Source organism: Chiloscyllium plagiosum, unplaced genomic scaffold, assembly GCF_037043375.1.
Source record: "Chiloscyllium plagiosum isolate Xiang-an unplaced genomic scaffold, Cpla_swu_hap1 HiC_scaffold_18, whole genome shotgun sequence".
In the NCBI taxonomy this organism is placed as follows: domain Eukaryota; kingdom Metazoa; phylum Chordata; class Chondrichthyes; order Orectolobiformes; family Hemiscylliidae; genus Chiloscyllium; species Chiloscyllium plagiosum.
The window spans coordinates 78971095-78996937 of NW_028270156.1; the positions used below are offsets into that span (position 1 = coordinate 78971095).

The window sequence follows — 25843 nt, forward strand, 5'->3', positions numbered from 1 at the left end:
AACGTCGATTCTCCTGTTCCTTGGATGCTGCCTGACCTGCTGCGCTTTTCCAGCAACACATTTACAGCTCTGATCTCCAGCATCTGCAGTCCTCACTTTCTCCTCTATGTAGTAATTTACCTACTCCTCACCTAGTCTACTGTAGTTGCTGCTCACCATATAGTCTCCTCTACATTGGGGAAATGACATGCAGACTGGGTGCCTGCATTGCAGTACATCTATATCCTGTCTACAACATGACCCTGAGCTTCCAGTTACCTGCCAGTTCCACACACCACCACGTTCTCAGGCCCACATTTCTGTCTTGGGCCTGCTGCATTTCTCCAGTGAGGCTCAACACAAGCTGGAAGAACAACATCTCGGTTTCCACTTGGGGATCCTGCAGTTTTCAGGACTCAATATTGAGTTCAGTAATTTTAGAGTCTGAACATCATCTTCTGTGTCTCTTACCCACACCCCCCTCACTCCAGACTCTTGTCATCACATAGGCTGCTTTCAGCACAGGCAACACATTTTCATCCACTTATGCTCTTTCTTAGCAGCTCTTTGTTCTCTCTGGCTTTTAGATTAGATTTCCTACAGTATGGAAACAGGCCCTTCGGCCCAACAAGTCCACACTGACCCTACGAAGAGCAACCCACCCAGATCTATTTCCCTACATTTAATCCTGACTAATATACCTAACACTTTGAGCAATTTAGCATGGCCAATTCACCTAACCTGCAATCTTTGGACTGTGGAAGGAAACTGGAGCACCCGGAGGAAACCCACACAGACATGAGGAGAATGTGCAAACTCCACACAGACATAACTTTGTCTGGCCGATCTCTCTCTCTCTCTCTCTCTCTCTCACACACACACACACACACACACACACACACAGAGATACCACCATTCCCTAGTTACCATCAGTTCTGTAGAAGAGTCACCCATGTTAATTCTGCTATCTCTCCGCAGATGCTACCAGACCTGCTGAGCTTCTCCATCCACATAGGGTCACAGAGATGCACAGAAACAGACCTTTCAGTCGAATTCATCCATGCCAACCAGATATCCCAGATTAATCTAATCCCATTGCCAACACCATTTATATCCATGCACATGTCCAGATGCCTTTTAAATGTTCTACAGCACAGTCTAGGCCCTTCAGCCCTCGATGTTGTGCTGGCCTTTTATCTTACCCTAAGATCAGACGAACCTACATACCCTTCATTATACTGTCTTCCATGTGCCTATCCAAGAGTTGCTTAAATGTCCCTAATGTCTCTGACTCTACTTCCACTCCTGGTATTGCATTCCACACACCCACAACTCTCTGCGTTAAAGAACCAACCTCTAACACCTCCCCTAAACCTTCCTCCAATCACTTTAATATTATGCCCCCTCGTGACAGCCATTCCTGCCCTGGATAAATGTCTCTGGCTACTCACTCTATCTATGCCTGTCATCATCTTATACATCTCTATCAAGTCTCTCATCCTTCTTCACTCCAATGAGAAAAGCCCTAGCTCCCTCAACTTTTCTTCATAAGACATCCCCTCCAGTTCAGGCAGCATCCTGGTAAATCTCCTCTGCACCCTCTCTAAAACTTCCACTTCCTTCCTATAATTAGATTAGATTAGATTAGATTACTTACAGGGTGGAAACAGGCCCTTCGGCCCAACAAGTCCACACTGACCCGCCGAAGCGCAACCCACCCATACCCTCACCCCTACATTTACCCCTGTAACCTAACACTATGGGCAATTTAGCGTGGCCAATTCACCCGACCCTGCACATCTTTGGACTGTGGGAGGAAACCGGAGCACCCGGAGGAAACCCACGCAGACACGGGGAGAACGTGCAAACTCCACACAGTCAGTCGCCTGAGTCGGGAATTGAACCCGGGTCTCTGGTGCTGTGAGGCAGCAGTGCTAACCACTGTGCCACCGTGCCGCCCACGAATTAGGTGACCAGAACTGAACACAATACTCCAAGTGCGGCCTAACCAGGACTCTACAGAGCTGCAGCATAACCTTGCAGCTCTTAAATTCAATCCCCCTACTAATGAAAGTCAGCACACTATACACCTGCTTGACAACCCTATCAAATTAGGTGGCAAATTTTAGGGATCTATGGACGTGAACCCCAAGAATCCTTTCTTCCTCCACACTGCCAAGAATCCTGCCTTTAACCCTGTATTCTGTTTTCTAATTCGACCTTCCAAAGTTAATCACTTCACACCTTTCCAGGCTGAACACCATCTGCCACTTATCAGCCCAGTTCTGCATCCTGCCAATGTCCCACTGCAACCTATAACAGCCCTCCACACTATCCACCACTTCACCAACCTGCATGTCATCAGCAAACTTCCACTTCCTCATCCAAGCCATTTATAAAAGTCACAAAGAGCAGAGGTCTCAGAACAAATCCCTGAAGAACACCACTGCTCAGTGAGCTCCAGTCTAAATACTGGTACACAATCCTTTATCTGAAATCCCAAAATCCAAAAAGCTTTGAAATCGGAGGATTGTGAAGTTTTTGTCTCCGTAACAAGGTTGTTTGGCATGCAAACAGTTAACCCAACTCCACACTCACTCGACCCACGTCACTCAGATATGACGTGAGGTGAGGCCCAGCACTGGCAGGTGTCCATTCTGTCTCACGGCTTGGAGTACTCACAGGTGAGTCTGCTGTTTGGTAAGATCATTAAAAGTTCACTGTTAAACTGTCACTTATTTCGAAATATGAAAAATTCCGAATTCTGAAAACCAGCTGTCCTGAAGGGTTTTGGATAAAGGATTGTGCACCTGCACTTTCCACCCACCACCACTTTCTGTCTTCTATGGACCAGCCAATTCTATATTCAGGCAGCCAGATTTCCCTGTAGCCCATGCTTCCTTACTTTCTGAATGAACCTACCATGGGGAACCTTATCAAACGCTATGCTAAAATCCTTATACATCATATTCACTTTGAGGATCTTTGCCACAGAAGGTTTGAGGCATGACCTGCCCCTCACAAAGCCATGTTGACTATCTCTAATCAAACTATGGTTTTCCAAGTAATCAAAAGTCCTTCTCTCAGAATCCTTTCCAATAGTTTACCCACCACAGATGAGAGACTGACTGGTCTGTAATTCCCAGGATCATCCTTATTCCCTTTTGTAAACAAGGGAATAACATTTGCTACCCTCCAATCATCTGGCACTACTCCAGTGGACAGTAGGGATGCAAAGATCATTACCAAAGGCACAGCAATCGCTCCCTTGCTTTGTGTAGTAACCTTGTGTATATTCCATCTGGCCCAGGGGATTTATCTATCCTCATGTTTTTCAAAATTTACAGCACATCCTCCTTCTTAACATTAACCTGTTCAAGCATATCAGCCTGTTTCACGCTGTCCTCACAACATCAAAGTCCCGCTCAGTAGTGAATACTGAAGCAAAACATTCATTAAGGACCTCCCCGACCTTCTCTGACTCCAGACACGAGTTCCCTTCACTATCTCTGGTCAGCCCTACCCTCACTCTGACCATCCTGTTGTTCCTCACATAAGTATAGAATGCCAGAGGGTTTTCCTTAATCCTACCTGCTAACGCTTTTTCATGCTCTTGGTTCATTGACATGGTTCGTTGCCAAGCACTAAATCAAATATGGCGTCCCCTATCTACGTATTGAGTCAGGAATCCTTCCTGGACACACCTGCCGAAAACTGCTCCATCCTGTTATTACTTACAGAAGTGTAAATTGCCTTAGGGTTGTCCTTAAATCCTACCCACTAAAGCATTTTCATGTCCCCTTCTAGCCCTCCTTAGTCCATTCTTCAGTTCCTTCCTGGGTACCTTGTACCCCTCTAGAGCCCGGTCTGATCCTTGCCTCCTCAACCTTAAGTAAGCTTCCTTCTTCATCTTGACTAGATGTTCCACATCCCTTGTCATCCAAGGATCTTCCAACCTTCCATCCCTTCCTTGCCTCAGTGGGACAAACCTGTCCAGCATTATCAGCAGGTGCTTCCTAAACAACCTCCACATTTCTGTCGTGCATTTTCCTGAAAACATCTGTTCCCAATTTCGGCGCCCCAGTTTCTGCTTAACAGCATTGTAATTCCCCCTCCACCAATTAATTACTTTCCCATACTGTCTGCTCCTTTTCCTCTCCTTGACTATAGTAAAGGGCAGGGAGTTGTGATCGCTATCACCGAAATGCTCCCCCACCAAGCATGGTTCATTGCCAAGCACTAAATCCAATGTGGCTTCCCCTCTAGTCGGTCTATCTACATATTGATTCAGGATTTCTTCCTAGACACACCTGACAAAATCTGCTCCATCCAAACTACTTGAACCAAGGAGGTTCCAATCAATATTAGGGAAGTTAAAATTACCCATGACAACAAACCAGTTACTCCCGCAACTTTCCAAAATCTGCCTCCCAATCTGCTCCTCTGTGTCTCTGTTGCTATTGGGGCCCTCTGTGGAAAACTCCCAGTAAAGTGACTGCTCCTTTCCTGTTTCTGACTTCCACCCACACTGACTCTGTAGGCAAACCCTCCTCGATGACCTCCCTTTTTGCAGCTGTGATACTATCCCTGATTAGCAATGCCTCTCTCCCACCTCTTTTACCTCCCTCACTATTCCTTCTGAAACATCTAAATCCTGGAACATCCAACAACCATTCCTGTCCCTGTGATATCCAAGTCTCCATAATGGCCACAACATCATAATTCCAAGTGCTGATCCATGCTCTGAGTTTGTCACCCTTATTCCTGATATTTCTTGCATTAAAATAGACATACTTCAACTCATCGCACTGATAGCACCTTTACCCTATCAAGTTCCTATCCCTCCTTACAGACTCTCTGCACGCTGTATCTGGCTGTTCACTTCCTACTCCATCATCTGATCTGCAGTGCTGGTTCCCAACCCCCTACCAAGCTAGTTTAAACGCTCCCAAACAGCCCTAGCAACATCCAAGGATATTGGTGCCCCTCCAGTTCATAGAACATAGAACATAGAACAATACAGCACAGAACAGGCCCTTCGGCCCACAATGTTGTGCCAAACATTTGTCCTAGCTTAAGCACCCATCCATGTACCTATCCAATTGCCGCTTAAAGGTCACCAATGATTCTGACTCTGCCACTCCCACAGGCAGCGCATTCCATGCCCCCACCACTCTCTGGGTAAAGAACCTACCCCTGACATCTCCCCTATACCTTCCATCCTTCACCTTAAATTTATGTCCCCTTGTAACACTCTGTTGTACCCGGGGAAAAAGTCTCTGACTGTCTACTCTATCTATTCCTCTGATCATCTTATAAACCTCTATCAAGTTACCCCTCATCCTTCGCAGTTCCAATGAGAAAAGGCCTAGCACTCTCAACCTATCCTCATACAACCTATTCCCCATTCCAGGCAACATCCTGGTAAATCTTCTCTGCACCCTCTCCAAAGCTTCCACATCTTTCCTAAAATGAGGCGACCAGAACTGCACACAGTACTCCAAATGTGGCCTTACCAAGGTCCTGTACAGCTGCAAAATCACCTCACGACTATTGAATTCAATCCCTCTGCTAATGAACGCTAATACACCATAGGCCTTCTTACAAGCTCTATCCACCTGAGTGGCAACTTTCAAAGAGCTATGAACATAGACCCCAAGATCCCTCCTCCACCTTACTAAGAACCCTACCGTTAACCCTGTATTCCGCATTCTTATTTGTCCTTCCAAAATGGACAACCTCACACTTGACAGGGTTGAACTCCATCCGCCACTCCTCAGCCCAGCTCTGCATCATATCTAAGTCCCTTTGCAGCTGACAACAGCCCTCCTCACTATTCACAACTCCACCAATCTTCGTATCATCTGCAAATTTACTGACCCACCCTTCGACTCCCTCTTCCAAGTCATTAATAAAAATTACAAACAGCAAAGGACTCAGAACTGATCCCTGCGGAACTCCACGTGTAACTGGGCTCCAGGCTGAATATTTACCATCTACCAGCACTCTCTGACTTCGACCGGTTAGCCAGTTCTCTATCCAATTGGCCAAATTTCCCACTATCCCATGCCTCCTGACTTTCCGCATAAGCCTACCATGGGGAACCTTATCAAATGCCTTACTAAAATCCATGTATACTACATCCACTGCTCTACCCTCATCCACATGCTTGGTCACCTCCTCAAAGAATTCAATCAGACTTGTAAGGCAAGACCTACCCCTCACAAATCCGTGCTGGCTGTCCCTAATTAAGCAGTGTGTTTCCAGATACTCATAAATCCTATCCCTCAGTACCCTTTCCATTACTTTGCCTACCACCGAAGTAAGACTAACTGGCCTGTAATTCCCAGGGTTATCACTATTCCTTTTTTTGAACAGGGGCACAACATTCGCCACTCTCCAGTCCCTTGGTACCACCCACGTTGACAGTGAAGACGAAAAGATCATTGCCAACGGCTCTGCAATTTCCTCTCTTGCTTCCCACATAATCCTAGGATATATCCCGTCAGGCCCGGGGGACTTGTCTATCCTCAAGTTTTTCAAAATGCCCAACACATCGTCCTTCCTAATCCAGTTTCTCCTCTAGCTTACCAGTCCGTTTCATACTCTCCTCTTCAACAATACGGTCCCTCTCGTTTGTAAATACTGAAGAAAAGTACTCATTCAAGACCTCTCCTATCTCTTCCGACTCAATACACAGTCTCCCACTACTGTCCTTGATCGGACCTACCCTCGTTCTCGTCATTCTCATGTTTCTCACATATGCATAAAAGGCCTTGGGGTTATCCTTGATCCTACCCGCCAAAGATTTTTCATGCCCTCTCTTAGCTCTCCTAATCCCTTTCTTCAGCTCCCTCCTGGCTATCCTGTATCCCTCCAACGCTCTGTCTGAACCTTGTTTCCTCAACCTTATGTAAGCCTCCTTCTTCCTCTTTACAAGACATTCAACCTCCCTCGTCAACCAAGGTTCCCTCACACGACCATCTCTTTCCTGCCTGACAGATACATACATATCAAGGACACGTCGTATCTGTTCCTTGAAAACGTTCCACGTTTCAACGACATCCTTCCCTGACAGCCTATGTTCCCAACTTATGCTCCTCAGATCCTGTCTTACAGCATCATATTTACTCTTCCCCCAATTGTAAAACCTGCCCTGTTGCAAGCACCTATCTCTCTCCATAACCAAGGTGAAAGTCACAGAATTGTGGTCACCATCACCAAAATGCTCACCCACTAACAAGCCCATCACTTGTCCCGGTTCGTTACCAAGTACCAAATCCAATATGGCCTCCCCTCTGGTCAGACAATTGACATACTGAATTAGAAAAGCTTTCTGGACACACTGCAAAAACACCGCCCCGTCCAATCTACTTGATCTAAAGAGCTTCCAATCAATATTTGGGAAGTTGAAATTGCCCATGACTACTACCCTGTGGCTTCTGCACCTTTCCAAAATCTGTTTCCCAATCTGTTTCTCCACATCTCTGCTGCTATTGGGGGGCCTATAGTAAACACCCAACAAGGTGACTGCACCTTTCCTATTTCTGACTTCAGCCCATACTACCTCCAAAGGCAGATCCCCCTCGAAACTGCCCTTCTGCAGCCGTTATACCATTTCTAATTAGCAACGCCACCCCCCCTCCTTTTTTACCACCCTCCCTAATCTTACTGAAACATCTGTAACCAGGAACCTCCAACAACCATTCCTGTCCCTCTTCTATCCACGTTTCCGTGATGGCCACAACATCGTAGTCCCAGGTACCGATCCACGTCTTAAGTTCACCCACCTTATTTCTGATACTCCTTGCGTTGAAGTATACACACTTGAACCCATCTCTGTGTCCGCAAGTATTCCCTGTCAGTGCTACCTTCTCCACAGCCTCCCTATATTCTTGGACATCCTGAAAAACAGCTAACCTACTTGCTGGACTACAAGTCCGGATCCCATCCCCCTGCCAAATTAGTTTAAACCCCCCCGAAGAGTGCTAGCAAACCTACCCCCCAGGATATTGGTGCCCTTCTGGTTCAGGTGCAACCCGTCCTGCTTGTACAGGACCCACCTTCCCCAGAATGCAGTCCAATTGTCCAAATACCTGAAGCCCTCCCTCCTACACCATCCTTGCAGCCACATGTTCAACTGCACTCTCTCCCAATACCTTGCCTCACTGTCACGTGGCACCGGCAACAACCCAGAGATGACGACTCTGTCCGTCCTAGCTTTTAGCTTCCAGCCTAACTCCCTGAGCTCCTGAATGACCTCCCCACCCCTTTTCCTACCTATGTCGTTGGTGCCAACGTGCACCACGACTTCTGGCTGCACACCCTCCCTCTTAAGGATTCTGAAGACACGGTCCAAGACGTCTCGGACCCTGGTACCCAGGAGGCAGCAAACCATCCGAGAGTCTTGCCCATGTCCACAGAACCGCCTGTCCGTCCCTCTAACTATAGAGTCTCCTATAACTAGCGCTCTCCTCCTCTCCCCCTTTCCCTTCTGAGCCTCAGAGCCGGACCTCGTGCCAGAGACCCGGTCACTGCAGCTTACCCCTGCTAGGCTGTCCCCCCCAACAGTATCCAAAGCAGTATACTTATTGTTGAGGGGAACGACCACAGGGGATCCCTGCACTGCCTGCTTCCTCCCCTTCCCACCTCTAACTGTTACCCAGCTACCTCTGTTCTCTGGCGTAACTATGTCCCTGTAGCTTCTATCTATTACCCTCTCAGCCTCTCGAATAATCCTCAGTTCATCCAACTCCAGCTCCAGTTCCCTAATGCGGTCTGTGAGGAGCTGGAGCTGACTGCATTTCCTGCAGATGAAGTCGGCAGGAGTATTGGTGGTCACCCCTACCTCAAACATCCTGCAGGAGGAACATTCAACTGCCTGCGCTGCCATAACTCTACACTTAGTCTCCAAAACAAGAACACTGAGTAGCTTACCTGTTCAGCCGACTGAGTCCTTTTTTTTAGGTTAGAGGAGGAGGGAGGGTTTGAGACACTACACGTGTAGTGTCTTGGGTTCCTTCTCCACTCAAATAACAATCACTTATCTTCCCAACCAGCTCTGCGCTCCGACTTCACTTCCGCCCAGCTCCCGCCGCTTCAGCTACAACCCCGTCCTTCTTGTACAGGTCCCACCTTCCCCAGAAGGTATCCCAATGATCCACATATCTGAAGCCCTCCCTCCTAAGTCGGCCCAGCAGCTACATGTTTATCTGCACTCACTCTCTATTCCGAGCCTCACTGGCACATGACACCTGTAGCAATCCTGAGATTATTACTCTGCTCATCCTGCCTTCTAGCTTCTAACCTTACTCCCAATATTCTCTTTTCAGGTCCTCCTCCCTTTCCCACCCTCTGTCGTTGGTACTGATGTGTCCCACGGCCTCTGGCTGCTCTCCCTCCCCCTTAAGAATCCTGTAGACTCGATCTGAGACATCCCTGACCCTGGCACCCGGGAGGCAACACACCATTCAGGAGTCTCGCTCGTGACCCCAGAATCTCCAGTCTGTTCCTCTCACCACTGAATCTCCAACTACTATCGCTCTCCTATTCTCCCCCCTTCCCTTCTGAGCCACAGAGCCAGGCTCAGTGCCAGAAACCTGGTCGCTGTGGCTCTCCCCCGGTAGGTCGCTCCCCCCAAAAGTATCCAAAACGGTGTACTTATTATTGAGGGGAAAGGCCACAGGGATCCCTGCACTGTCTGCATATTCCCTTTCCCTCTCCTGACGGTGACCCAGCTGCCTTTATCCTATAACTTAGGTGGGACTACCTCCCTATAACTCCTCTCTATTATCCCCTCAGCCTCCCGAATGATCCGAAGTTCATCCAGTTCCAGCTCCAGCTCCCTAATGTGATCTGTGAAGAGTGGAGTTGGGTGCACTTAGCCATAGTCATAGAGATGTACAGCATGGAAGTCAGCAGGGACACCAGTGATGACCCTTAGCTCCCACATCCTGCAAGAGGAAAATGCAATTGCCCTAGCTTCCATCCCCTCTGCTGAAAATTGTCAAGAGAGATTGAACAAATGAAGAAAAATCTTACCAACCCTTCGCACATGGTCTTTTGTTTTGGTTAGAGGACGGCGGGTGGGAGACACTACACGTGTAGTGTCTCGGGTTTAGCCACAATCCAGTTCACATACCCAGCATTCCCTGTGTCCTCATCCACCCCTGTTGCACTTTCGCTCTGCCTATCCCTGCAGCCCCCTGGTCCACGCTATCACTGCTCCCGCTGCAGCAAATGGAGGCTGCTGATTCACGAGGTTAGTCTTCAAGAGGGAAACTTAACTTCCTGGCATAATTTTATAAATCTCTATAAAGTCACCCATCAGCCTCCGATGCTCCAGGGAAAATAGCCCCAGAATCCCTGTGGCATGTAGAAACAGGCCATTTGGCCCAACAAGTCCACACCAACTCACCAAAGAGCATTTCACCCAAACAAAATTGGTGGTGTAGTGAACAGTAAAGAAGGTTAGCTCAGAGTACAATGGGACCTTGATCAAATGGGCAAATGGGTCAAGGAGTGACAGATGGTAAGGTGCCACAATTCCACCCACTAACCTATCCCTACAGCTAATCCACACATGCCCGGACAATTTGGGAAATTTAGCATGAGCAATCCACCTAACGTGCACATCTTTGGACTGTGGGAGGAAACCAGAGCATGTAGACACAGGGAGAATGTGCAAACGCCACACAACCCGAGGGTGGATTTGAATCCAGGTCCCTGGGGCTGTGAGGCAGCAGTGCCACCCACTGAGCCACAAGAGTAACCCAAAGAACCTATTCAGCCACTCCCTATTGTCTGGCAACATCCTTGTAAATCTTTTCAATCTTCACAATATCTTTCCTATAGCAGGGAGAGCAGAACTGAATGCAGTCTTCCAAAGTGGCCTAACCAATGTCCTGTACATTTGTAACATGATCTCCCAACTCCTATACTCAATGCACCGACCAATAAAGGCAAGTGTACCAACCGCCTTCTGCACTATCCTGTCTATGTGCTACTCCACTTTCAAAGGAACTATGAACCTGCACTCCAAGGTCCGACAATATTCCCCAGGACCTTACCATTAAGTGTATAAGTCCTGCCCTGGTTTGCCTTTCCAAATTGTAGCACCTTACCATCTGTCATTCCTTGGCCCATTTGATCAAGGTCCCATTGTACTCTGAGCTAACCTTCTTTACTGTTCACTACACCACCAATTTTGTCATCTGCAAGCTTACTAACCGTACCTCCTATATTCACATCCAAATCATTTACATAATGACAAAAAGCAGTGGACCCAGCACCAATCCTTGCTGTATGCGGCTGGTCATTGGCTTCCAATCCAAACGCAACCCTCCACTACCACCCTCCGTCTGCTACCTGTGAGCCAATTTTATATTGAAATGGCCAGCTCTCCCTGTACTGCATGTGATCCAACCTTGCTAACCAGGCTATCATACATCTGTGGAGAATTGATCCACAGAGCTTAACATTCTTCAGTGGAGAAAATCTCCCATTCTTCCAAGTGTGAAAAGAGAAGATCTGGGAAGTTGGTGAAATGTGATGGGTATAAGTAAATCATAGAATCCCTATATGTGGAAACAGGTCACTTTGGCCCAATATATCCACACCGACCCTCCAAAGAGTAACCCACCCAGATCCATTGCCTACCCTATTATCCTACATTTATTCCTGACTAATGCACTTAACCTACACATTCCTGAACACTATGGGCAATTTAGCTTGGCCAGTTCACCTAACCTAGGAGAAAGTGAGGACTGTAGATGCTGGAGATCAGAGCTTAAAAATGTGTTGCTGGAAAAGCACAGCAGGTCAGGCAGCATCAAAGGAGCAGGAGAATCGACGTTTCGGGCTTATGCTTTTCCAGCAACACATTTTTAAGCTCAGTTCACCTAACCTGCACATCTTTAGATTATGGGAGGAGACTGGAGCACCTGAAAGGAAACCCACGCAGGCATGGGGAGAATGTACAAAATCCACACAGACAGTAGTCTGAGGCAGGAATCAAACCCAGGTCCCTAGCATGGTGAGGCAGTAGTGCTAACCACTGAGCCACTAGGCTAATCTATAGGGACATGCATTCAAATGCAATGGTAAACATTGAGAAAGAAAACTGGGTGGGGTGGAGGGCAATCATAGTTGTGTTGTATAAAGTAATGGTTGTACCATCCAATCTGATATCTCTCAGATCTGGATTGAGACAATTGAGTTCTACATGAGTACCTGGAGGGAGCAGGCATATTGAATTCAGTCCTTAGAAACTTTGGTCATTATGCAATAAGTTCATATGAACTGTATGTATCGCTACCCTGCATGACAAGTTCACTTGCGTTTAAACTCAGTAGTGGCCTATCCTTTAATACAGAAAACCAGACAGGCCCCAGAATGAGCTAATCATATTTGCAGCAATAAAGATACAGCTTCTCTTGCCCCACACTCCATTTCTTCCTTCTTTATCCTTCTCCTTCTCAATCTCTCCCCATTTTCATTCTTCTACCTTTCGATCCCTTCTCCCCTTGGCCTATCCCTCTCTTGACCTCTTCTGCCAGCTACCTGAAGGTTCCCCTCCAGGACACTAACAATCCTAGCTTGGTAATATATCGCTGTTCCTTCAGTGTCGCTGGGTCAAAGTCCCTTACAACACTGGGTGTGTGTACACCCCAAGCACTGCAGCGGTTTAACAATGATTTGGAGATACCGGTGTTGGATGTAGGGGTGTACAAAGTTACAAATGACACAACACCAGATTATAGTCAAACAAGTTTAATTGGAAGCACACTAGCTTTCGGAGCGCCGCTCCTTCATCAGGTGGTAGTGGAGGGCTCGATCCTAACACACAGAATTTATTGCAAAAGTTTACAGTGTGATGTAACTGAAATTATACATTGAAAAATACCTTGATTGTCTGTTGAGTCTTTCAACTGTTCGAATACCATGATAGTTTCATTTCTTTCACGTGTAAATCACAAAATTATTTTTTTTTTTAAGAAGTTGCATTCTCAGGTTAACTGGAACAGTTGGTGTTAGTTAGACAATATGTTGAAGGTGTTAGCCCCCTGGGTTCTCTCTGTCTATGATGTTTAGATTGATTCTAATCTAAAAAGTGAGATAACAGAGTTTTACATGAATTCATGCAGTTTTTGAGAAAAGTACAATGTAACTCTGCAAGTACAAATTCACCCCACAAATGTATATGTATATGTGTGTCTGTGTGTGTCTGTCTGGGTTGGGGGGCTGTGAGTATATATCTGTATGTATGCGAGTGTCGAGTGTCTTAAGTCTGTGGAGGGACAGACTTAAGTATGTGTGAGTGTGGGAGTGTGTGTGTCGGGGTGGGGGGTTGTGAGTGTCTGTGAGAGAGTGTATATGTGAGTGTAGAGTGGTCTAAGTCTCTGAGTGGATGCATGTGGGAGTGTGTGTGTCTGTGTGCATGTCTGTGTATATGTGTGTCCGTGTGTAGTGCAATGGTGGTCACCTGTAGTGTGACATGAACCCAAGGCTGAGGTAGAAAGGCTACGACAACGGATGAATGGGAACTGCACAACAATCAACAGACAGGAGTGTTCCCTCCCAGTCGGGGAACACTTCAGCGGTCCAGGATATTCGACCTCGGACCTTCAGGTGACCATTCTCCAAGGCGGACTTCGGGACAGGCAGCAGTGAAAAGTGGCCGAGCAGAGACTGATAGCTAAGTTGGGTTCATGTCACACTACAGGTGACCACCATTGCACTACACACGGACACACATATACACAGACACGCACACCCTTACAGACACACACACTCCCACATGCATCCACTCAGAGACTTAGACCACTCTACACTCACATATACACTCTCTCACAGATACTCACAACCCCCCACCCCAGACACACACACACTCCCACACTCACACATGCACTCCCTCACAGACTTAAGACGCTCTACGCTCACATACACACACACATATACACTCTCTCTCACACTCACAATCCCCCAATCCTGACAGACAGACACACACACACACAGACACAAAGACCCACATATACATTTGTGGGGTGAATTTGGACTTGCAGAGTTACATTGTACTTTGCTCAAAAACTGCATCTATTCATGTAAAACTCTGTTATCTCACTTTTTAGATTAGAATCAATCTAAACATCATGGCATAGACAGAGAGAACACAGGGGGCTAACACCTTCAACATATTGTCTAGCTAACACCAATTGTTACAGTTAACCTGAGAATGCAACTTCTTTAAAAATAAATTGTGATTTACACGTAAAAGAAGTGAAACTATCACGGTCATTCTAACAGATGAGAGAATTACCAAACAATAAAGGTATTTTTCAATGTATAATTTCAGTTACATCACACTGTAAACTTTTGCTATAAATTCTGTGCCTTACAATCGTGTACTCCACTACCACCTGATGAAGGAGGGGCGCTCCGAAAGCTAGTGCTTCCAATTAAACCTGTTGGACTATAACCTGGTGTGAGATTTTTAGTGGTTTAAGAAGGCAGCTCACCACAGGACAATTAAGGATGGACAATAAATGCTGACATTAGTCAAGTGCCCACATCCTGGCAAAACCTATGCCTGATACCTGCCATTTAGATGAACAGTTAAAATCAGAGCTGTTTTATCCCAGTTTTTCAGTCTCCTCTGTCAATCTTTCCCCAGTACGTTTCATGTTATCTTTACCTCTTGATAAGCTTCTGTATCTGTTCCAGTCCTCACTGCTCCTGCAGTATGCTCAGCTGCTGTCTCTCGCTCTGGATGGTTGGATATCAGCTTTTGTCTTTCCAGTTTGCTTCAAGACGGTAATCGTTCGTCAATCAGCTGCTCCAGTCCCAATCACTTGTATTACAACTCAAGGAATCGGATACTTTCTCTCCACCATCTCAACTAGTCTCCTTTCTCTCTCTACCTTAGCTCCCTTCGGTTTCACGATCCCTCTCTTTCTATTTTTCAGTTTCCAACTACTTTCCTCTCATATAAGCAATATCCCTTCACTATCTAAACCATCACTTCCACTCCCTATCTCAGCCTCACCTTTTCACACACTGTTTTGTGCTCTGTATCTCCCACTCGGGGCCTCTCACTCTCAACTTACCTGCTTCAATCTGCTATTTGTCATTTTCCCGAACTCTGCCCTACTCTCCCAGTCAATTGCTCAAATTCTCTCGATTTCACTCTGACTCAATCAGCCCAACTAGCTCTCTCTCTCTCTCTCTCCCCCACATTCTGCAGCCTGAGCTGAAACTTCCTCGGATGGTCTCCCGGCAACCTCTACAACAAAAACAAGCAGCTTCAAAAGCTGAAGAGCTCCTGTAACATCATACTATAACACGCACCCCGGCAAAAGCTGAGAAATAAACCACAATCCTTGTAAGGAGCAGGCACTATTTAAACTACACCCCGGACAGGCTCAGTCATTTATATACACTGCACCCCTGAGCAGGGATATTGATATATAAACCACACCCTGAACAGACACATGATATATAAACCACAGCCCTGAGCGAGGACAGTGGTATATAAACCACACCCTGAACAGATACATGATATATAAACCACACCCTGAGCAGGCACGGTGATATGTATAAACCACACCCCCTAGCAGGGACAGTGGTATGTATAAACCACACCCCGAGCAGGGACAGTGATACGTATAAACTGCACCCTGAGCAGGCACGGTGATATGTATAAACTGCACCCTGATCAGGGACAGTGATATGTATAAACCACACCCCGAGCAGGGACAGTGAAAAGTAGAAACCACACCCCGAGCAGGGACAGTGATATATATAAACCGCACCCCGAGCTGGGACATCGATATATATATAAACTGCACCCCTAGCAAGGATAGTGCAATGTATAAACTGCACTCTGAGCAGGGACAGTGATATGCATAAACCACACTCTGAGCAGGGACAGTGATATGTATAAACCGCACCCCGAGCCGGAACAGCGATATGTATAAACCGCACCCCGAGCAAGGACAGTGATAAGTATAAACAACACCCTGAACAGGGACATCGATATGTATAAACTGCACCCCTAGCAAGGACCGTGATATGTATAAACTGCACTCTGAGCAGGGACAGTGATATGTATAAACCACACTCTGAGCAGGGACAGTGATATGTATAAACTGCACCCCGAGCAGGGACAGTGATATGCATAAGCCACACTCTGAGCAGGGACAGTGATATGTATAAACCACACCCTGAGCAGGCACGGTGATATGTATAAACCACACCCCCTAGCAGGGACAGTGGTATGTATAAACCACACCCCGAGCAGGACAGTGATACGTATAAACTGCACCCTGAGCAGGCACAGTGATATGTATAAACTGCACCCTGAGCAGGGACAGTGATATGTATAAACCACGCCCCGAGCAGGGACAGTGATATGTATAAACCACACCCTGAGCAGGCACAGTGATATGTAAACCACTGTCCAGAGCAGGGACAGCGATATTTAAACCACACCCTGAAGGGACGCAGTTAGAGAACACTAATATGTAAAGCATACACCGGGTGGAAAGTGGTGACATGCAAAAAAAGCATATACTGAGCTGTGACTTAGTTATATAAACCACACTCCGTGCAGTGACGGGGACATATAAAACACACCCCAGAGCAGATACAGTGATATATAAACTGTACCTCGAGTGTAGCAGTGGTATATAAACCTCAGTGAGGACAAATGATGTGTAAATCACACCTGACCAGGAAGTGATATACAAACCACACCTCAAGCGGGGACGGTGAAATATAAACCACAGCGCTCAGTGGAGAGAGTTACGTATAAGACGGCTCTTCAGGCAGAGACACTGATATATATATATATATATATATATATATATATAAACTGCACCACTAGCAGGGCTGGTGGTACGTACAAACCGCACCCTGAGCACAGACAGTGATATGTATAAACCGCACCCTGAGCACAGACAGTGATATGTATAAACCGCACCCTGAGCACAGACAGTGATATGTAAAAACCACACCCCAGGCAGGGACAGTGATATGTATAAACTACACCCTGAGCAGGGACAGTGATATGTATAAACAGCACCCCGAGCACGGACAGTAATATGTATAAACCATGCCCCAGGGAGGGACAGTGATATGTATAAATCGCACCCCAAGCAGGTACAGTGATATGTATAAATTGCACCCCGAGCACGGACAGTGATATGTATAAACCACACCCCAGGTAGGGACAGTGATATGTATAAATCACACCCCAAGCAGATACCGTGATATGTATAAACTGCACCCGAGCAGGGACAGCGATATGTATAAACTGCACCCCGAGCAGGGACAATGATATGTATAAACCGTACTCCAGGCAGGGACAATGATATGTAAAAACTACACCTTGAGCAGGGACAGTGATATGTATAAACCACACCCCGAGCAGGGACAGTGATATGTATAAACCATACTCCGAGCAGGGACAGTGAAAAGTAGAAACCACACCCCGAGCAGGGACAATGATATATATAAACCGCACCCTGAGCTGGGACATCGATATATATATATAAACTGCACCCCTAGCAAGGATAGTGCAATGTATAAACTGCACTCTGAGCAAGGACAGTAATATGTATAAACCACACTCTGAGCAGGGACAGTGATATGCATAAACCACACTCTGAGCAGGGACTGTGATATGTATAAACCACACCCCTTAGCAGGACCAGTGGTATGTATAAACCACACCCCAAGCAGGGACAGTGATATGTATAAACTGCACCCTGAGCAGGCACGGTGATATGTAAAAACCACACCCTGAGCAGGGACAGTGATATATATAAACTGAACCCTGAGCAGGGACAGTGATATGTATAAACCGCACCCCGAGCAGGGACAGTGATATGTATAAACTGCACCCCGAGCAGGGACAGTGATATGTATAAACCACACCCTGAGCAGGTACAGTGATATGTATAATCCACACCCGAGGCAGGGACAATGATATATATAAACCACAACCCCAGCAGGGACAGTGATATGTATAAAGCACACCCTGAGCAAGGACAGTAATATGTATAAACCACACTCTGAGCAGGGACAGTGATATGCATAAACCACACTCTGAGCAGGGACAGTGATATGTATAAACCGCACCCCGAGCTGGGACAGCGATATGTATAAACCGCACCCCGAGCAAGGACAGTGATAAGTATAAACAACACCCTGAGCAGGGACATCGATATGTATAAACTGCACCCCTAGCAAGGACAGTGATATGTATAAACTACACTCTGAGCAGGGACAGTGATATGCATAAGCCACACTCTGAGCAGGGACAGTGATATGCATAAGCCACACTCTGAGCAGGGACAGTGATATGTATAAACTGCACCCCGAGCAGGGACAGTGATATATATAAACCGCACCCCGAGCTGGGACATCGATATGTATATAAACTGCACCCCTAGCAAGGATAGTGCAATGTATAAACTGCACTCTGAGCAGGGACAGTGATATGTATAAACCATACTCTGAGCAGGGACAGTGATATGTATAAACCGCACCCTGTGCAGGGACAGTGATATGTATAAACCACACCCCGAGCAGGGACAGCGATGTGTATAAACCACACCTCAGGCAGGGACAGTGATATGCATAAATCACAATCCCAGGCAGGGACAGTGATATGTATAAACCACACCCCGAGCAGGGACAGCGATGTGAATAAACCACACCTCAGGCAGGGACAGTGATATGCATAAATCACAACCCCAGGCAGGGACAGTGATATGTATAAACCACACCCTAAGCAGGGACCGTGATATGTATAAACCACACTCCGGGCAGGGACAATGATATGTATAAAGCACACCCTGAGCAGGGACAGTGATATGTATAAACTACCCACTGGGCAGGGGCAGTGATATGTATAAACCGCACCCCGAGTGGGGACAGTGATATGTATAAACTGCAATCTGAGCAGAGCAGTGATATGTATAAACCGCACCCCGAGCAGGGACAGTGATATGTATAAACCGTAACCTGAGCTGGGACATCGATATATGTAAACTGCACCCCGAGCAGGCACAGTGATATGTATAAACTGCACCCCAAGCAGGGACAGTGACATGTATAAACCACACCCCGGGCAGGGACAGTGATATGTATCACCCACACCCTGAGCAGGGACAGTGATATGTATAAACCACACACCGAGCAGGGACAGTGACATGTATAAACCACACTCTGAGCAGGGACAGTGATATGTATAAACCACACCCCGGGCAGGGACAGTGATATGTATAAACCACACCCCGAGCAGGGACAGTGATATGTATAATCCACACCCAGGGCAGGGACAGTGATATTAATAAACCACAACCCCAGCAGGGACAGTGATATGCATAAACTGCACCCCGAGCAGGGACTGCATTATGTATAAACCACACCCTGTGCAGGGACAGTGATATGTATAAACCGCACCCCGAGCAGGGACAGTGATATGTATAAACCACACATAGAGCAGGGACAGTGATATGTATAAACTACACCCTGGGCAGGGACAGTGATATGTATAAACAACACCCTGTGCAGGGACAGTGCTGTGTATAAACTGCACCCCGAGCAGGGACAGTGATATGTATAAACCACACACCGAGCAGGGACAGTGATATGTATAAACTGCACCCCGAGCAGGGACAGTGACATGTATAAACCACACAACGAGCAGGGACAGTGATATGTATAAAGTGCACCCCGAGCAGGGACAGTGATATGTATAAACTGCACCCCAAGCAGGGACAGTGACATGTATAAACCACACCCCGGGCAGGGACAGTGATATGTATCACCCACACCCTGAGCAGGGACAGTGATATGTATAAACCGCACCCCGAACAGGGACAGTGATATGTACAAACCACACACCGAGCAGGGACAGTGAAATAATAAACTGCACCCCGAGCAGGGACAGTGATATGCATAAACCACACCCCGGGCAGGGACAGTGATATGTATAAACCACACCCCGGGCAGGGACAGTGATATGTATAAACCACACCCCGGGCAGGGACAGTGATATGTATAACCCACACCCTGAGCAGGGACAGTGCTGTGTATAAACTGCACCCCGAACAGGGACAGTAATATTTATAAACCACACACCGAGCAGTGATAGTGATATGTATAAACTACACTCCGAGCAGGGACAGTGATATGTATAAACCACACCCCGGGCAGGGACAGTGATATGTATAAACCACACCCCGAGCAGGGACAGCGATGTGTATAAACCACACCTCAGGCAGGGACAGTGATATGCATAAATCACAACCCCAGGCAGGGACAGTGATATGTATAAACCACACCCTAAGCAGGGACCGTGATATGTATAAACCACACTCCGGGCAGGGACAATGATATGTATAAAGCACACCCTGAGCAGGGACAGTGATATGTATAAACTACCCACTGGGCAGGGGCAGTGATATGTATAAACTGCACCCCGAGTGGGGACAGTGATATGTATAAACTGCAATCTGAGCAGAGCAGTGATATGTATAAACCGCACCCCGAGCAGGGACAGTGATATGTATAAACCGTAACCTGAGCTGGGACATCGATATATGTAAACTGCATCCCTCGCAGGGGTGCAGTTTATTATTTCACTGTCCCTGCTCGGTGTGTGGTTTGTACATATCACTGTCCCTGTTCGGGGTGCGGTTTATACATATTACTGTCCCTGCTCAGGGTGTGGGTGATACATATCACTGTCCCCACTCGGGGTGCAGTTTATACATATCACTGCCCCTGCCCAGTGGGTAGTTTATACATATCACTGTCCCTGCTCAGGGTGTGCTTTATACATATCATTGTCCCTGCCCGGAGTGTGGTTTATACATATCACGGTCCCTGCTTAGGGTGTGGTTTATACATATCACTGTCCCTGCCTGGGGTTGTGATTTATGCATATCACTGTCCCTGCCTGAGGTGTGGTTTATACACATCGCTGTCCCTGCTCGGTGTGTGGTTTATACATATTACTGTACCTGCTCGGGGTGTGGTTTATACATGTCACTGTCCCTGCTTGGGGTGCAGTTTATACATATCACTGTCCCTGCTCGGGGTGCACTTTATACATATCACTGTCCCTGCTCGTTGTGTGGTATTTCTGAACCGCACCACGAGCAGGGACAGTGACATGTATAAATTGCAACCTGAGCTGGGACAGTGATATATATAAACCACACCCTGAGCAGGGACAGTGATATACATAAGCCACACTCTGAGCAGGGACAGTGATATGTATAAACCACACCCCGGGCAGGGACAGTGATATGTATAAACTGCACCCCAAGCAGAGACAGTGACATGTATAAACCACACCCCGGGCAGGGACAGTGATATGTATCACCCACACCCTGAGCAGGGACAGTGATATGTACAAACCACACACCGAGCAGGGACAGTGATATGTATAAACCACACCCCGAGCAGGTACAGTAATATGTATAAACCACACACCGAGCAGGGACAGTGACATGTATAAACTGCACCCCGAGCAGGGACAGTGATATTAATAAACCACAACCCCAGCAGGGACAGTGATATGCATAAACTGCACCCCGAGCAGGGACTGCATTATGTATAAACCACACCCTGTGCAGGGACAGTGATATGTATAAACCGCACCCCGAGCAGGGACAGTGATATGTATAAACCACACATAGAGCAGGGACAGTGATATGTATAAACTACACCCTGGGCAGGGACAGTGATATGTATAAACAACACCCTGTGCAGGGACAGTGCTGTGTATAAACTGCACCCCGAGCAGGGACAGTGATATGTATAAACCACACACCGAGCAGGGACAGTGATATGTATAAACTGCACCCCGAGCAGGGACAGTGATATGTATAACCCACACCCCGGGCAGGGACAGTGCTGTGTATAAACTGCACCCTGAGCAGGGACAGTGATATGTATAATCCACACCCAGGGCAGGGACAGTGATATTAATAAACCACAACCCCAGCAGGGACAGTGATATGTATAAACCACACCCCGGGCAGGGACAGTGATATGTACAAACCACACACCGAGCAGGGACAGTGAAATAATAAACTGCACCCCGAGCAGGGACAGTGATATGTATAAACCACACCCCGGGCAGGGACAGTGATATGTATAAACCACACCCCGGGCAGGGACAGTGATATGTATAAACCACACCCCGGGCAGGGACAGTGATATGTATAACCCACACCCTGAGCAGGGACAGTGCTGTGTATAAACTGCACCCCGAACAGGGACAGTAATATTTATAAACCACACACCGAGCAGTGATAGTGATATGTATAAACTACACTCCGAGCAGGGACAGTGATATGTATAAACCACACCCCGGGCAGGGACAGTGATATGTATAAACCACACCCCGGGCAGGGACAGTGATATGTATAAACCACACCCCGGGCAGGGACAGTGATATGTATAAACCACACCCTAAGCAGGGACCGTGATATGTATAAACCACACTCCGGGCAGGGACAATGATATGTATAAAGCACACCCTGAGCAGGGACAGTGATATGTATAAACTACCCCCTGGGCAGGGGCAGTGATATGTATAAACCGCACCCCGAGTGGGGACAGTGATATGTATAAACTGCAATCTGAGCAGAGCAGTGATATGTATAAACCGCACCCCGAGCAGGGACAGTGATATGTATAAACCGTAACCTGAGCTGGGACGTCGATATATGTAAACTGCATCCCTCGCAGGGGTGCAGTTTATTATTTCACTGTCCCTGCTCGGTGTGTGGTTTGTACATATCACTGTCCCTGTTCGGGGTGCGGTTTATACATATTACTGTCCCTGCTCAGGGTTTGGGTGATACATATCACTGTCCCTGCCCGGGGTGTGGTTTATACATGTCACTGTCCCTGCTTGGGGTGCAGTTTATACATATCACTGTCCCTGCTCGGGGTGCACTTTATACATATCACTGTCCCTGCTCGTTGTGTGGTATTTCTGAACCGCACCACGAGCAGGGACAGTGACATGTATAAATTGCAACCTGAGCTGGGACAGTGATATATATAAACCACACCCTGAGCAGGGACAGTGATATATATAAGCCACAATCTGAGCAGGGACAGTGATATGTATAGACCACAACCCAAGCAGGGACAGTGCTGTGTATAAACTGCACCCCGAGCAGGGACAGTGATATGTATAAACCACACACCGAGCAGGGACAGTGATATGTATAAACCACACCCCGAGCAGGGACAGTAATATGTATAAACCACACACCGAGCAGGGACAGTGACATGTATAAACCACACTCTGAGTAGGGACAGTGATATGTATAAACCACACCCCGGGCAGGGACAGTGATATGTATAAACCACACCCCGAGCAGGGACAGTGATATGTATAATCCACACCCAGGGCAGGGACAGTGATATTAATAAACCACAACCCCAGCAGGGACAGTGATATGCATAAACTGCACCTCGAGCAGGGACTGCATTATGTATAAACCACACCCTGTGCAGGGACAGTGATATGTATAAACCGCACCCCGAGCAGGGACAGTGATATGTATAAACCACACATAGAGCAGGGACAGTGATATGTATAAACTACACCCTGGGCAGGGACAGTGATATGTATAAACAACACCCTGTGCAGGGACAGTGCTGTGTATAAACTGCACCCCGAGCAGGGACAGTGATATGTATAAACCACACACCGAGCAGGGACAGTGATATGTATAAACTGCACCCCAAGCAGGGACAGTGACATGTATAAACCACACAACGAGCAGGGACAGTGATATGTATAAAGTGCACCCCGAGCAGGGACAGTGATATGTATAAACTGCACCCCAAGCAGGGACAGTGACATGTATAAACCACACCCCGGGCAGGGACAGTGATATGTATCACCCACACCCTGAGCAGGGACAGTGATATGTATAAACCGCACCCCGAACAGGGACAGTGATATGTACAAACCACACACCGAGCAGGGACAGTGAAATAATAAACTGCGCCCCGAGCAGGGACAGTGATATGTATAAACCACACCCCGGGGTGTGGTTTATACATATCACTGTCCCTGCCCGGGGTGTGGTTTATACATATCACTGTCCCTGCTCGGGGTGCAGTTTATACATGTCACTGTCCCTGCTCGGTGTGTGGTTTATACATATTACTGTACCTGCTCGGGGTGTGGTTTATACATGTCACTGTCCCTGCTTGGGGTGCAGTTTATACATATCACTGTCCCTGCTCGGGGTGCACTTTATACATATCACTGTCCCTGCTCGTTGTGTGGTATTTCTGAACCGCACCACGAGCAGGGACAGTGACATGTATAAATTGCAACCTGAGCTGGGACAGTGATATATATAAACCACACCCTGAGCAGGGACAGTGATATACATAAGCCACACTCTGAGCAGGGACAGTGATATGTATAAACCACACCCCGGGCAGGGACAGTGATATGTATAAACTGCACCCCAAGCAGAGACAGTGACATGTATAAACCACACCCCGGGCAGGGACAGTGATATGTATCACCCACACCCTGAGCAGGGACAGTGATATGTACAAACCACACACCGAGCAGGGACAGTGATATGTATAAACCACACCCCGAGCAGGTACAGTAATATGTATAAACCACACACCGAGCAGGGACAGTGACATGTATAAACTGCACCCCGAGCAGGGACAGTGATATGTATAACCCACACCCTGAGCAGGGACAGTGCTGTGTATAAACTGCACCCCGAACAGGGACAGTAATATTTATAAACCACACACCGAGCAGTGATAGTGATATGTATAAACCACACTCTGAGCAGGGACAGAGATATGTAAAAACCACACCCCGGGCACGGACAGTGATATGTATAAACCACACCCCGAACAGGGACAGTGATATGTATAATCCACACCCAGGGCAGGGACAGTGATATTTATAAACCACAACCCCAGCAGGGACCGTGATATGTATAAACCGCACCCCGAGCATGGACAGTGATATGTATAAACCACACCCTGAGCAGGGAAGTGATATGTGTTAACCACAACCTGAGCAGTGACAGTGATAGGTATAATCCACACCCCAGGGCAGGGACAATGATATGTATAAACCACAACCCCAGCAGGGACAGTGATATGTATAAAGCACACCCTGAGCAGGGACAGTGATATGTATAAACTGCACCCCGTTCTGGGACAGTGATATGTATAACCCACACCCTGAGCAGGGACAGTGCTGTGTATAAACTGCACCCCGAACAGGGACAGTGATATGTTTAAACCACACACCGAGCAGGGACAGTGATATGTATAAACTGCACCCCGAGCAGGGACAGTAACATGTATAAACCACACACCGAGCAGTGATAGTGATATGTATAAACCACACCCTGAGCAGGGACAGTGATATGTATAAACTGCACCCCGTCTGGGACAGTGATATGTATAAACCCCACTCTGAGCATGGACAGCGATGTGTATAAACCACAACCCAGGCAGGGACAGTGATGTGTATAAACTGCAACTCCAGCAGGGACAGTGATATGTATAAACTGCACCCTGAGCTGGGACAGTGATATGTAAAACCACACACCGAGCAGGGACAGTGATATATATAAACTGCACCCCGAGCAGGGACAGTAATATGTATAAACCACATCCCGAGTACGGACAGTGACATGTATAAACCACACTCTGAGCAGGGACAGTGATATGTATAACCCACACCCCGGGCAGGGACAGTGATATGTATAAACCACACCCTGAGCAGGCACAGTGATATGTATAAACCACTCCCTGAGCAGCGACAGTGATA

The 25843-nt window shown here is 47.2% G+C and overlaps 1 protein-coding gene across 3 annotated transcripts in view; it reads right to left on the reverse strand.

The window, feature by feature from the left end:
* Positions 1-15087, reverse strand: part of LOC122558131 (cytosolic carboxypeptidase 2) — a 91719-nt gene extending 76632 nt beyond the window's left edge. For all 3 annotated transcript variants that reach the window (XM_087996826.1, XM_087996827.1, XM_087996825.1), the window contains exon 1: positions 14672-15087. The gene's annotated coding sequence lies outside the window, so the exon portion shown is untranslated. The remainder of the gene's footprint in view (positions 1-14671) is intronic.
* Between the last annotated feature and the right edge of the window lie 10756 nt (positions 15088-25843).